Here is a 13225-nt window from a genome sequence, read left to right on the forward strand (position 1 = left end):
TTAGCTTTCCCGTACATAAGATGGAAATGATAATATTTCTTTCTCCTGGGACTGTTGTTGAAGAAGGGATTAAGTGGTATGGCAATGCTGGTGTTAAGCACAATGCCAGACACGTGATATCTATTCTAGGGAGTTGATTGTCACAAAGTCCCCGACCTTCACCCGCCACGAACAGCTTCCCTTCCGCACCGGCTTCCGGCTGTCCGTTCACCTCAGTCCCTCTCAGCCGAACGCGATCCTTCCGCGCTAGCGTCACTTCCGGGAGAGCCTACGCGCGGCTCCCCGACACACCCGGATGCAGTTATCGTGGCTGCTATCAGTGATGGACCGCAATGGAGGTCGAGTCAAGAGTTGCTCGGAAAGCGCTCAGAGTTTGGGGCTTCAAGGAGGCCTGTCAAAGGACAAAGGATGAGGTCGCTGGGCGGCAGGGTGTCCCAAAGGGTCCTAGAAACTGCGCCTCCGCGATTCCTATTAACTTGCCGCCAAGTTTTTCTAGAGGAATCGCTCCTCTTGGCAGGGTGGAGCCTCGTTTCCTACCCAGCACTTCTTTGTGTGCCGGGTTTTTGTTCCGGTCTTTCCCAGCTGCCTAGGAGCTGAGGGGGCAGTGCGGTGGCTGGCCGGGGAGGAAGGGGTGGGCCGGAGTCTAGAACAGAGAGAGGTGGGGCGCGCTGGCGACTCTGAGGCGGCTAGGCTGGGGGCGCCCTAGAGTGCAGCCCCGAACTGCCGCCCCCTCTGGAGTCTGGCCCCTAGAGGCTGAGATGCTTCTCACCAAGGGGCGCTCCGAGTAAGCCATAGAGCTCTTCCCTGCCGACCCAACTTTACTCAACTTTGATCTTCAAAAACATCTAGGATATGTATTGATATAATGCAGTATGTGATTGGTTTGTGTGTGTGTGTGTCCCAAATACAAGCAAACTAATAATGTTAGTAAGTTTCAGAATAGGGAAAGTTCTCATGTTGAGTCATGTGGTGGTTTTCTTTTAAGGTTTAAATTTGGATAACATGCTAGTGCTTACGAGATTTTACCAAAAACGTTCTTTTATTGAGCTTTGCTGCTGTGGAGTTGTCATGATGAAACACGAAGATGCCAGAATTGTACCTCACGATAAGGCTTTAATTGCCAGAAGGTTCTGAAAGTGCAACAGTAATTCTAGGTATAGATATATTAATTTGAGTTAGTTCTCTTGCAGGGTGCCCTATAGGTTTTGTCATCGGGTGAAACAGGAACAAATGTGAGTTGATTAATATTTCCTAGTAGTTAAAATTACTTCTTAAGTGCTTAATTACTTATTAAGTAATTTTAAGAAGTTAAAATTACTTCCTAAATGCTTAACTGTATATCTGTTGGATTCCAAATCTCAACTGAAACCATTTTTATTTGTCTGAAATAGGTAATGAGCTGATAATGTGTAAAGACATACAGAATATTACTATTTTTATAGAAACAAAAATATGGAAACTAATATTTAAAGCAGGTTGATTCAATGTAATATAATGTGTTGTAATTTGAATTTTCACTTAAACTCTCAAAATTAAAAGAGCTGACCTAGAAAGTCTTAAACATGACGAAAATAAAAAAGAAATGTGAACATTTACCCCTTCTCTGAATATTCTGTTGTTTGAGCGGAAAATAAATGACATTAGAAAGCACCTGGGATTTGTTTTTACAATTACATACTATGTGCAAAGCACTGAGTTGAGAACGGATGAGAAAGTGCTTTGTAATATATAAAGTAATATATAAATCATAACAGTTATTACTCTGACTCTTCTGGCCAAATCATGTCTCCCTGTGGTGCATTTTAAGCTCCAAAATGTGTAGTTCTTGTACTAGTATTAATATATACAGTTGTAGTAGTATTTTAAAGAAACCAAAAATGAATGCTCTGTTATACATTTTAAATGTTTTTCCTTGTTTATGTGTTCTTTGAGGTTGCATTTAACAAGTGCATTTGTACACATTAGAGTACTGGTAATTTGATGGTCAGCGGTGGAGGGGGAGATTCTTACTTTTTGTATGGTTTCTTGCAGGTAGGTCTGCTGGGGTCTTGGCACAGTACCACATGGACCTGGACAAAAGCATTGTTAAGGTGGACATTTTTATTACACTAATCAGTTCAAATGTTTGACCAGTCTATTTAGTTTTCTGATACTTTAACCAAATAACTAGATGTGAGCTCCATATAGTGATCTGTATTTGTGGGATAATTCATGATCAGTTTATTTCCTACCAAATGTAAAGTTTGATCTCAAATAGTTAACTTTTTTGGAGCACTTACCATTTGCTAATCTCTGTGTTAAGTCCTATACATGCATTATCTCACTTAATACTTAAAGTAACATATTAATTAGGTCTCTTAAACTTCCTATTTTACAAGTAGAGAAATGAGGCAAAGAGGGATTAAGATCCTTGCCCCTGGTCCCAAAGTTAGAGCCATGTACTTGAGGCTTTCCTTCCATTAACTGAAGACTTAGGTAGAAGAAGAATGAGATTGGAACTCAGACCTGGACTCTTGTCCTACCTACTCTGCTTTGTGAATTAGGGCAAGTCATTTAACCTCTCTGAATTTCATTTTCCTCTGCTGTAACAGATGAACACTTTGAACTATTGTACTTTATTGAATCCTGAGTCATCAAAAATCCTTAAAAGGGTGCCTTCACCATTATCTCCTGGATTTTCTTCCAAGCCCCTGACACTCATTCCATAGGTTTTGATGCACACATGCTGGCAGTGACAGCTCTGTTGCTGCCTGGTCTGACCGCACTGTAAGATGTGGCTGGTTTCAGAGATGTCAGAATGTAAAATACTGTGCATCTTGGAATTGATGACAGACCGTAGGTGATCTCTGAGCTCCTTTTCAACCTCAGTTCTATGACATCTGTGACTTAATAACATTTTATTGCTGGTTTATGTATTTTTTAATGTAAATGATTCAAGATAAAACATAAGCTTCTTGGTAGTGGAAAAGTAAGAATCATGTCTGTCTTTTTCACCTCTGAATCCCCAATAGCTAGAACAATGCCTAGCATGTAGTAAATGCTCAATAAATATTTACTGAATGAATTAAGCAAATCTTCATTTCATATTGCAAATACAACTTTTTAAAAAATTGTGTTCTACTTGAAGTTGACGTAAAATATAATAGTATCAACAGTGCAAAAATATTTTGCTAACATTTTTTTGAATGCAAAAGTGCACTGTTAAAAAACAGTGGTGTTTCTTTCCAAACATCTTTTCTGCTTACTGTTGTTGATTGTCATCAAATGTGGAGTACATTTTTAAAAAAATTTTTTTTAAACTTTATTGAAGTATAGTTGATTCACAATGTTGTGTTAATTTGGAGTATGTTTTGGTCCTTGAAGAGGATGATAAAAATTGAAATGCCAACGTAGAGACTTTTTAACAAGGAATCACAGAGATCTTCAATTTAACGAAAGTTGGAAAATGTTATTTCATATCTTTATTAACATTTTATGAGTATTCTGGAGGTGATTAAGCATGCCATTCTTCCAAATGTACAAATGTGTCTGAGTTATGAATGATGAAAATAAACTATAATTGCACGATAGTTTGAAACTATGTGAATGGGCAGAAAAGTGTTTTAAGTTTTGGGGTGGGCAAGTGTAAAATAATGTAACTAAAGAAATTATCCCAACTATATTTATAGTATGTCTAATGATGCCTGCACTTTCAGTTAGAACCAGGAAGAAGGCTTAGGAATTATTATACAGTTGTATAGACTGTTCTCTGGAGATAATCAACTTTTAAAGACTAAATACTAATACTTCTAAATAGGAGTAAAGTCATTTACATAGCTACTAAAATTTCTATCACTAAAATAAACTCTGCACCACATTACAGCACATTATTACTGAATGAACATTAACCAGTAACTTCTCTGAATTTCTACTATCAGTTTGCTTTTCTCAGGACCCTTTTTCACAGAAAATGCAGTTTTTATTCCTTTATAAGTTATTGCCTGTGTAATAATGAGGAGGGAATAATGTTCACCCATCTTAGTACTTATTTCCTTTCACAGACTGTATCAATGTATACTTTCCTGAATCCCCAAACCCAAAGGAGAATAAGCCCAGGGGCCCACAGGAAGTTATTTTATGAGCCCAAATAAAACAATTCATTTTTTTGAGGTTTTAAAAATAATTTATGCTTATTGATTAAAGGCTTATTCCTCTAAAGGTTTGGCAAGTGCTCCAAGGAGGAGTGATATTTATCATTAAGTTTGGAGCAAATATGTTCCTTGAGTTCAATAACTGAAGAATTTCTTAAGTACCTAATGATTGCTTTGTACTACCTCAAAGTTTTTTTCTTTAAAATTTCTACTATTTCCACACCTTTTTTCTCCATCTTTCGGTTTTCCTGTAAATAAGTCACAGTAACGTTCTTTCCCTTACCCGGCAAACTGTGAATTCAATCTAGGCTGAAATCCTAGGATATATTCACTTTCTTTTGTATACTTTTTCTACATCTTTAAGAATTTATATCAGGGCTTCCCTGGTGGCACAGTGGTTAAGAATCCGCCTGCCAATGCAGGGGACACGGGTTCGAGCCCTGGTCCGGGAAGATCCGACATGCTGCGGAGCAGCTAAGCCCATGCGCCACAACTGCTGAGCCTGCGCCCTAGAGCCCGAGAGCCACAACTACTGAACCCACGAGCCTAGAGCCCGTGCTCCGCAACAAGAGAAGCCACTGCCATGAGAAACCCGCGCACCGCAACGAAGAGTAGCCCCCGCTCACCGCAACTAGAGAAAGCCCGCGTGCAGCAACAAAGACCCAAAGCAGCCAAAAATAAATAAATAAAATAAATAAAATTTTTAAAAAGGAATTTATATCAAATGTAGATGATTTGGAAAATTTGTCATTTGGCGAGAATCTCACTGATGCAAAATTATAAAGTCAGAAAGGCATGGGACACTTGAAAGGAGGACTAGAAACAAAAATTTTAAACCCTCATATTGTTTACCTTCAGCAAATGTGAATTTATAAGCATTACATTTACTCTTTAGGGCAAGTAAATTCTTTAAATGTTTCTGGAAAACAAGGAATATAAATGCAATGTTGCTAATTTTTTAATATAAATTTATTTATTTATTTATTTTTGGCTGCAATGGGGTTTCGTTGCTGTGCATGGGCTTTCTCTAGCTGTGGCGAGTGGGGGCTACTCTTCGTTGTGGTGCGCGGGCTTCTCACTGCGGTGGTGTCTCTTTGCAGAGCATGGGCTCTAGGCACGTGGGCTTCAGTAGTTGTGGCTTGCTGGCTCTAGGGTGCAGTCTCAGTAGTTGTGGCACACGGGCTTAGTTGCTCTGTGGCATGTGGGATCTTCCCGGACCAGGGCTCAAACCAGTGTCCCCTGCATTGGCAGGCAGATTCTTAACCACTGTGCCACCAAGGAAGCCGCAATGTTGCTAATTTAACATATCTGGTTTTAGTTTGGTATATTGAGGGTAATGGATTTTGCAAGTTCCCTAACAACCTTATTCCTCAGACCTTGATTATATTCCTTTGAGGTCTCATCCATGACTTCTTTCTTTCTTTTTTTTAACATCTTTTTTTTTTTTTAACATCTTTATTGGAGTATAATTGCTTTACAATGGAGTGTTAGTTTCTGCTTTATAACAAAGTGAATCAGCTATACATATACATATATCCCCATATCTCCTCCCTCTTGTGTCTCCCTCCCACCCTCCCTATTCCACCCCTCTAGGTGGTCACAAAGCACCGAGCTGATCTCCCTGTGCTATGCGGCTGCTTCCCACTAGCTATCTGTTTTACATTTGGTAGTGTATATATGTCCATGCCACTCTCTCACTTCGTCCCAGCTTGCCCTTCCCCCTCCCCGTGTCCTAAGTCCATTCTCTACATCTGCATCATTATTCCTGTCCTGCCCCTATGTTATTCATAACCATTTTCTTTTTTTAGATTCCATATATATGTGTTAGCATATGGTATTTGTTTTTCTCTTTCTGACTTCACTCTGTATGACAGACTCTAGGTCCATCCACCTCACTACAAATAACTCAACTTCGTTTCTTTTTATGGCTGAGTAATATTCCATTGTATATATGTGCCACATCTTCTTTATCCATTCATCTCTCGATGGACACTTAGGTTGCTTCCATGTGCTGGCTGTTGTAAATAGAGCTGCAGTGAACATTGTGGTACATGACTCTTTTTGAATTATGGTTTTCTCAGGGTATATGCCCAGTAGTGGGATTGCTGGATTATATGGTAGTTCTATTTTTAGTTTTTTAAGGAAGCTGCATACTGTTCTCCATAGTGGCTGCAGCAATTTATGTTCCTACCAACAGTGCAACAGGGTTCCCTTTTCTCCACACCCTCTCCAGCATTTATTGTTTGTAGATTTTTTGATGATGGCCATTCTGACCGGTGTGAGGTGATACCTCATTGGAGTTTTGATTTGCATTTCTGTAATGATTAGTGATGTTGAGCATTCTTTCATGTGTCTGTTGGCAATCTGTATATCTTCTTTGGAGAAATGTCTATTTAGGTCTTCTGCCCATTTTTGGATTGGGTTGTTTGTTTTTTTGTTATTGAGCTGCATGAGCTGCTTGTAAATCTTGGAGATTAATCCTTTGTCTGCTGCTTCATTTGCAAATATTTTCTCCCATTCTGAGGGTTGTCTTTTCGTCTTGTTTATGGTTTCCTTTGCTGTGCAAAAGCTTTTAAGTTTCATTAGGTCCCATTTGTTTATTTTTGTTTTTATTTCCGTTTCTCTAGGAGGTGGGTCAAAAAGGATCTTGCTGTGATTTATGTCATAGTGTTCTGCCTGTGGTTTCCTCTGAGAGTTTTATAGTGTCTGCCTTACATTTAGGTCTTTAATCCATTTTGAGTTTATTTTTGTGTATGGTGTTAGGGAGTGTTCTAATTTCATTCTTTTACATGTAGCTGTCCAGTTTTCCTAGCAGCACTTATTGAAGAGGCTGTCTTTTCTCCATGGTATATTCTTGACTCCTTTATCAAAAATAAGGCAACCATATGTGCGTGGGTTTACCTCTGGGCTTTCTATCCTGTTCCATTGATCTGTATTTCTGTTTTTGTGCCAATACCATGCTGTCTTGATTACTGTAGCTTTGTAGTATAGTCTGAAGTCAGGGAGCCTGATTCCTCCAGCTCTGTTTTTCTTTCTCAAGATAGCTTTGGCTATTCAGGGTCTTTTGTGTTTCCATAGAAATTGTGAAATTTTTTGTTCTAGTTATATGAAAAATGCCATTGGTAGTTTGATAGGGATTGCATTGAATCTGTAGATTGCTTTGGGTAGTAGAGTCATTTTCACAATGTTGATTCGTCCAATCCAAGAACATGGTATACCTCTCCATCTATTTGTATCATCTTTAATTTCTTTCATCAGTGTCTTATAGTTTTCTGCATACAGATGTTTTGTCTCCTTAGGTAGGTTTATTCCTAGATATTTTATTCTTTTTGTTGCAATGGTAAATGGGAGTGTTTTCTTAATTTCTCTTTCAGATTTTTCATCATTAGTGTATAGGGATGCAAGAGATTTCTGTGCATTAATTTTTTATCCTGCTACTTAACCAAATTCATTGATTAGCTCTAGTAGTTTCTAGTAGCATCTTTAGGATTCTCTATGTATAGTATCATGTCATCTGCAAACAGTGACAGCTTTACTTCTTCTTTTCCGACTTGGATTCCTTTTATTTCTTTTTCTTCTCTGATTGCTGTGGCTAAAACTTCCTTGTATTGTTCCTGATATTAGAGGAAATGGTTTCAGTTTTTCACCATTGAGAACGATGTTGGCTGTGGGTTTGTCATACATGGCCTTTATTATATTGAGGTAAGTTTGCTCTATGCCTACATTCTGGAGGGTTTTTATCATAAATGGGTGTTGAATTTTGCCAAAAGCCTTTTCTGCATCTATTCAGATGATCATATGGTTTTTCTCCTTCAGTTTGTTATTATGGTGTATCACATTGATTGATTTGCCTATATTGAAGAATCCTTGCATTCCTGGGATAAACCCCACTTGATCATAGTGTATGATCCTTTTACCGTGCTGTTGGATTCTGTTTGCTAGTATTTTGCTGAGGACTTTTGCATCTATGTTCATCAGTGATACTGGCCTGTAGTTTTCTTTCTTTGTGACATCTTTGTCTGGTTTTGGTATCAGGGTGATGGTGGCCTCGTAGAATGAGTTTGGGAGTGTTCCTCCCTCTGCTATGTTTTGGAAGAGTTTAAGAAGGATAGGTGTTAGCTCTTCCCTCAGTGTTTGATAGAATTCACCTGTGAAGCCATCTGGTCCTGGACTTTTGTTTGTTAGAAGATTTTTAATCACAGTCTCAATTTCAGTGCCTGTGATTGGACTGTTTATATTTTCTGTTTCTTCTTGGTTCAGTCTCAGAAGGTTGTGCTTTTCTAAGAATTTGTCCATTTCTTCCAGGTTGTCCAATTTATTGGCATATAGTTGATTGTAGTAATCTCTCATGATCCTTTGTGTTTCTGCAGTGTCAGTTGTTACTTCTTTTTCATTTCTAATTCTATTGATTTGAGTCTTCTCCCTTTTTTTCTTGATGAGTCTGGCTAATGGTTTATCAATTTTGTGTATCTTCTCAAAGAACCAGCTTTTAGTTTCATTGATCTTTGCTATTGTTTCCTTCATTTCTTTTTCATTTATTTCTGATCTGACCTTTATGATTTTTTTCCTTCTGCTAACTTAGGAGATTTTTGTTCTTCTTTCTCTAATTGCTTTATGTGTAAGGTTAGCTTGTTTATTTGAGATGTTTCTTGTTTCTTGAGGTAGGATTGTATAGCTATAAACTTCCCTCTTAGAACTGCTTTTGCTGCATCCCGTAGGCTTTGGGTCATCGTGTTTTCATTGTCACTTGTTTCTAGGTATGTTTTGATTTCCTCAGTGACCTCTTGGTTATTTTGTAGTGTATTGTTTAGCCTTCATGTGTTTGTATTTTTTAAAGATTTTTTTCCTGTAATTGATATCTAGTCTCATAGCATTGTGGTCGGAAAAGATACTTGATATGATTTCATTTTTCTTAAATTTGCCAAGGCTTGACTTGTGACCCAGGATATTATCTATCCTGGAGAATGTTCCATGAGCACTTGAGAAGAAAGTGTATTCTGTTGTTTTTGGATGGAATGCCCTATAAATATCAATTAAGTCCATCTTGTTTAATATGTCATTTAAAGCTTGTGTTTCCTTATTTATTTTCATTTTGGATGATCTGTGCATTGGTGAAAGTGGGGTGTTAAAGTCCCCTACTATGATTGTGTTACTGTCGATTTCCCCTTTTATGGCTGTTAGCATTTGCCTTATGTATTGAGGTGCTCCTATATTGGGTGCATAAATATTTACAATTGTTATACCTTCCTCTTGGATCGATCCCTTGATCATTATATAGTGTCCTTCTTTGTCTCTTGTAATAGTCTTTATTTTAAAGTCTATTTTGTCTGATATGAGAATTGCTACTCCAGCTTTCTTTTGATTTCCATTTGCATGGAATATCTTTGTCCATCCCCTCACTTTCAATCTGTATGTGTCTCTAGGTCTGAAGTGGGTCTCTTATAGACAGCATATATACGGGTCTTGTTTTTGTATCCATTCAGCCAGTCTATGTCTTTTGGTTGGAGCATTTAATCCATTTACATTTAAGGTAGTTATCGATATGTATGTTCCTATTACCAAATTCTTAATTGCTTTGGGTTTGTTATTGTAGGTGTTTTCCTTCTCTTGTGTTTCCTGCCTAGAGAAGTTACTCTAGCATTTGTTGTAAAGCTGGTTTTGGTGGTGCTGAATTCTCTTAGCTTTTGCTTGTCTGTAAAGGTTTTAAATTCTCCGTCGAATCTGAATGAGATCCTTGCTTGGTAGAGTAATCTTGGTTGTAGGTTTTTCCCTTTCATCACTTTAAATATGTCCTGCCCCTCCCTTCTGGCTTGCAGAGCTTCTGCTGAAAGATCAGCTGTTAACCTTATGGGGATTCCCTTGTATGTTATTTGTTGTTTTTCCCTTGCTGCTTTTAATATTTTTTCTTTGTATTTAATTTTTGATAGTTTGATTAATATGTGTCTTGGCCTGTTTCTCCTTGGATATATCCTGTTTGAGACTCTCTGTGCTTCCTGGACTTGACTGACTATTTCCTTTCCCATATTAGGGAAGTTTTCAACTATAATCTCTTCAAATATTTTCTCAGTCCCTTTCTTTTTCTCTTCTTCTGGGACCCCTATAATTCGAATGTTGGTACGTTTAACATTGTCCCAGAGGTCTCTGAGACTGTCCTCAATTCTTTTCATTCTTTTTTCTTTATTCTGCTCTGTGGTAGTTATTTCCACTATTTTATCTTCCAGGTCACTTATCTGTTCTTCTGCCTCAGTTATTCTGCTATTGATTCCTTCTAGAGAATTTTAAATTTCATTTATTGTGTTGTTCATCATTGTTTGTTTGCTCTTTAGTTCTTCTAGGTCCTTGTTACACATTTCTTGTATTTTCTCCTTTCTATTTCCAAGATTTTGGATCATTTTTACTACCATTACTGTGAATTCTTTTTCAGGTAGACTGCATATTTCCTCGTCATTTGTTTGGTCTGATGGGTTTTTGCCTTGCTCCTTCATCTGCTATGTGTTTCTCTGTCTTCTCATTTTGCTCAACTTACTGTTTTTGAGGTCTGCCCCAGTGGCTAAGGTTGGTTCAGTGGGTTGTGTAGGCTTCCGGGTGAAGGGGTATGGTGCCTGTGTTCTGGTGGATGAGGTTGGATCTTGTCTTTCTGATGTGGAGGACCACGTCTGGTGGTGTGTTTTTGTGTGTGTGTGAGCTTATTATGATTTTAGGCAGCCTCTCTGCTAATGGGTGGGGTTGTGTTCCTGTCTTGCTAGTTGTTTGGTATAGGGTGTCCAGCACTGTAGCCTGCTGGTCGTTGAGTGGAGCTGGGTCTTAGCGTTAAGATAGAGATCTCTAGGAGAGCTTTTGCTGTTTGATATTATGTGGAGCTGGGAGGTCTCTGGTGGACCAGTATGCTGAACTCAGCTCTTCCACTGCTGAGGCTCAGGCCTGCCACCCAGCCAGAGCACCAAGACCCTGTCAGCCACACAGCTCAGAAGAAAAGGGAGAAAAAAAAGAAAGAAGGAAAGAAAGACAAAAGAAAATAAAGTTATTAAAATAAAAAATATTTTTAAATTATTAAAAATAAACAAAAATTTTAAGTAATAAAAAGGAAGAAAGAAGAGAGCAACCAAACCAAAAAACAAATCCACCAATGTTAACAAGTGCTAAAAACTATACTAAAAAAACAAAACAAAAAAAGAACAACAAAAAAGAAACCAGACAGAGAGAACCCTAGGACAAATGGTAAAAGCAAAGCTATACAGACAAAATCACACAAAGAAGCATACACATACACACTCACAGAAAGAGAAAAAGGAAGAAAAAATATATATCTATGTATATAAAAAAAAGGAAGAGAGCAACCAAATCAATAAACAAATCTACCAATGATAATAAACTCTAAATACTAAACTAAGATAAACATAAAACCAGAAACAAATTAGATGCAGAAAGGAAACCCCAAGTCTATAGTTGCTCCCAAAGTCCACCACCTCAATTTTGGGATGATTCATTGTCTATTCAGGTATTCCAGAGATGCAGGGTACATCAAGTTGATTGTGGAGATTTAATCCGCTGCTCCTGAGGCTGCTAGGAGAGATTTCCCTTTCTCTTCTTTGTGCACAGAGCTCCTGGGGTTCAGCTTTGGATATGGCCTTGCCTCTGCGTTTAGGTCCCCCTCTGGTGTCTTTTGGGAAGTCTGAGGTCTTCTGCCAGTGTTCAGTCGGTGTTCTGTAAGAGTTGTTCCACATGTAGATGTATTTCTGATATATCTGTGGGGAGGAAGGTGATCTGCACGTCTTACTCCTCTGCCATCTTGAAGGTCTCCCCCCATGACTTCTTTTAATATGGAGTATTCATAAATGTTATCCTACAAGTTGGTGAAGAAATATTAAACTTCCTTTCTAATCTTTATTAGAAAATCAAACTTTATAGTTAATTGCTTAAATTCTTGATGGCCCATTTTAATTGGCAGAATATTATTTATATGCTCTGCCTCCTACTTTGGTGACTGTGAGAAGTCTTTTGTTTAAGAAATAACATTTATGAAGTGCTTACACAGGGTTAAGAGATAGACATGAAAAGATGACTACACCTTGCCACAGCCTGGGAGTACCTATATGAGAGTGATGTTTAAACATATAACTGTGATGAAGGACGATCCATACTGTGATGAAAGTATGCATGGAGTAGAGAGAGACAGCAATGATTCTTCCCAGAATCTGGAGAGCATATTAAATAAAGGGGAGGGGAGGGGCTTCATAGAGCTTTGATACCTTGAAGAGACAGGCTCCTTTGAGGAAGCCCTCTAAACAACTTGGTGGCTGTGTTTCTCAACAGGGACAGCGTTAACATAGGATAGGACAGTTCATCACCACCAGACTCTCCCAAGCATTTCAGGATATTTAGCAGCCTTGTATCTGTGGTCTTTTCCCACCAACTAGCTTCAGCTGGGGTCAGGAGGTGCCACTGGCTTCCTCACTCCCCAGTTTTGATCTTTATACACGCTCACACTATCACTTTCTGACCCTTCATGTTCATGTCTTTCTCATTCATTTCCTTTCATTCACCAAAGACTTTTGGTACCTGGCTTTCAGTTTCCCTTACTTCCCCAAGTCCCACCTTTAAGCCAGGTGACTAAAAATTCTGTATGGGTAACCCAGGCAATATCCTGGCCTCTCAGTTGCTTGACCTCCTTAAATTCAATGACCTTTACCTTTTTGCAACGCCACTCACTCCCTGGACTTTGTCATCATTTATGTCAGCTTCACCCTTAAAAGCTTAAAATAAGCTCTTCTACTTTCTACCCATTTTCCCAACTTTCTAACTGAATGACTTCTAGTGCATCTATACTTCAGCTTCAAGGACTCCAAGCCCTTGACTGCACTACTCTTTCTCTATCAGTTTCTTCTGCTTCCCACTTCCCATCACTTCAACCACTACATTCTTGCACTCTTGTCCTTCTGTTGCACCTACCCGGTAAAACCCAACCCAAGGTCAGAAATGATAATAATCGCTAACATGGACTGTGTGCTTACTGTATTCCAGATGCTCTTCTAAGTTTACCTGGATTGTCTCCTTTAATCTTCATAACAGCCCTGTGAGATAGGCATTATTATTAT

At 38.5% G+C, this 13225-nt stretch overlaps 1 long non-coding RNA gene across 1 annotated transcript; it reads left to right on the forward strand.

Moving 5' to 3' along the window:
* Positions 1-266: 266 nt before the first annotated feature.
* On the forward strand, positions 267-3506 carry LOC118882776. The gene is made up of 3 exons (XR_005016852.1): positions 267-338; positions 1191-1232; positions 2032-3506. It is a non-coding gene; the product is annotated as an uncharacterized LOC118882776 (long non-coding RNA).
* Positions 3507-13225: the final 9719 nt, after the last annotated feature.

Source organism: Balaenoptera musculus, chromosome 16 (assembly GCF_009873245.2).
Source record: "Balaenoptera musculus isolate JJ_BM4_2016_0621 chromosome 16, mBalMus1.pri.v3, whole genome shotgun sequence".
In the NCBI taxonomy this organism is placed as follows: Eukaryota; Metazoa; Chordata; class Mammalia; order Artiodactyla; family Balaenopteridae; genus Balaenoptera; species Balaenoptera musculus.